The sequence below is a fragment of the Pteropus vampyrus genome, unplaced genomic scaffold, assembly GCF_000151845.1.
Source record: "Pteropus vampyrus isolate Shadow unplaced genomic scaffold, Pvam_2.0 Scaffold240, whole genome shotgun sequence".
NCBI lineage: Eukaryota > Metazoa > Chordata > Mammalia > Chiroptera > Pteropodidae > Pteropus > Pteropus vampyrus.
The window spans coordinates 2307802-2310033 of record NW_011889021.1 but is presented as its reverse complement, the minus strand read 5'-3'; the positions used below and the strand labels follow the sequence as shown (position 1 = coordinate 2310033).

Sequence of the window (2232 nt, the reverse complement as noted above, 5' to 3'; positions counted from 1 at the left end):
TCTTTTAGTCAGCAAAAATCTGCTGTTAGTCTTATGGGTTTTCCCTTGTACTAACAAGTTGTTTTTCTCTTGCTACTTTTAAGATTCTCTCCTTGTCTTTAAATTTTGATATTTTAATTATAATGTGTGGGCTTCTGGATCTGGATATCTGTTTCCTCACCCAGATTAAGGAAGTTTTCAGCCATTATCTCTTCAAATAAGTTTTCTGCCCCTTTCTCTATCTCTTCTCCTTCTGAGACTCCTACAATGACAATGTTAGTTTGCCTGATGTTGTCACATAAGTCCTTTATGCTATCTTCGCTTTTTTCTTTTTTCTTTTCTTTTCGCAGCTCTGATTGAGTGAGTTCCACTGCACTGTCTTCAGGTTTACAGATCTTTTCTTCCGCTTCATCTGGTCTGTTGTCGAACCCCTCCTAGTGTGTGTTTCAGTTCAGTTAGTATATTCTTCAGCTCTGTGACTCCTATTCGGTACTTTTTTAAAAGGCCCAGTCAGTGCCATTTGTTGTACATGTTGAACAGCCTCTGAGACCCAAGGGCTCCTATATGAGGGTTTTTTTTTTCCTTTTTCTTTTTTGCATCAAACAGTTCATTCCAAAACCTGTCCACAAGAAAGACAAAAACAGAATAAAACAAACATGAAAAACTGAACAGTTTATGTATGAAAAAAAGAAGGTAAAAAACTCACCAGACAAAACCACACCACTCATCCCATTTAATTTCCTGTTACATGCACTGAGGAAACAGAACATCAGGCCCCAAGGCAGCAATGCTCTGAGGTTCTAGCTCAGGCTCCTTCTGTGTGGCAGATTCATGCACACACATCCACACATACCACTGACCCAGGCAGAAGTACACATGCACACACAGGCAGCCAGAGAACCACAGTGGGAGATGAAGGAAAGGGTAGGGGCTGGTCCAGGATATGGTATCATTTAGAAAATGGGGACCCAGAGAACTCTTTCACTGTGGGCTAAGCAAGAGTCATAATTAAAACAAAGGCAGAACATAGGATAAATTTTGGATGCTCAAAGAAGAGATTCAATAGATGAAGAAGAAAAGATGCAGGGGAAGTTTCTGGGAAGCAGCCTCAGAAGAGGAAGGTTTTTTGTTTTTCATTTTTTATTGGGAACTCAGATGAGCAGAGGTCCTCTGACTCCAGTGGTACACTGAGATTGAAGGAATATGCCACTGCATTGCCTCTGCCTCCTATGCTCTCCCCCAAGATAGAAGGAAACCATAAACGCCCTCCCCATTGCCATTCTTAAGGACCCCTCCACACACAAAGTTAAGCCCAGGAAAGGGCCAGTCATAGAAAGCCTCAGTAATTCTTCTTAATGGCACCAAAGCCAGAGAAGCCCATCACAGCTGCTATCTCATCATCCTCCTCAAACGTCAAGTCCTTCTCAGCCCTCTTTTTCTTCTCCTTCTGTTTCTCTTTCTTATAGGCTTTGGTCTTTCCCTCTTCTTCTCTGAGCTCCTTCATCCTTTCCTCAAAATTCTAATCCTACTGCTTCTCTTCCATCTTTTTCTTATTGACTTCAAAAAGTTTTTTCACCTGATCCAAGGTGGAACATTCCACATGCATATACATGCCCAGGTTTCGCTGATGTTTTTTTTCCCATTAATGTGATCTAGGAAGTTGATGGAGTCCTTCACAATACAGTCACAGACATTGCAGTAATATCCTCCCATTTCAGATTGTGGAGTGCTCTTGGTAATGACAATGGTCTTTCCAAGTTTGGATTCCAAGTCCACCTTGTAGTCCCTATGCCAGAGAAGCTCCCACTTGACCGGGTGCACCGGTTTTCCATCCTTCTATTCTCTCTCTTCCATGAGCCTCTTCTCAGTGAGCTTCTCATATTCATCTTTGTCTCACTTTCGGCGAAAGTCCAAGTTTTTTATCCCGCTGCTCGATTTCATCTTCCCTATTTGGTACTTTTAAAATGTTTTTATCTCTTTGTTAAAGTTCTCACTGTGTTTATTCATTCTTCTCCTGAGTTCAGTAAGCATTTTTATGACCATTACTTTGAACATTTTATCAGGTAAAAGACTTATCTCAATTTCATTAAAGTTATTTTTTTCTAAGGTATTACCTTGTTCTTTTGTTTAGAACATATTTTGTTGTTTCTTCATTTCACTTTTACCCTCTGTGTTGGTTTCCATGCATTAGATGAAACAGCAACCTCTCTCATTCTTGAAATAGTGGCCTCATGTAGAGATAACCATTATCAA

General features: G+C 40.4%; 1 pseudogene; it reads right to left on the bottom strand.

Moving 5' to 3' along the window:
• Positions 1–1318: 1318 nt before the first annotated feature.
• On the bottom strand, positions 1319–1920 carry LOC105301485 (annotated as a pseudogene).
• Positions 1921–2232: the final 312 nt, after the last annotated feature.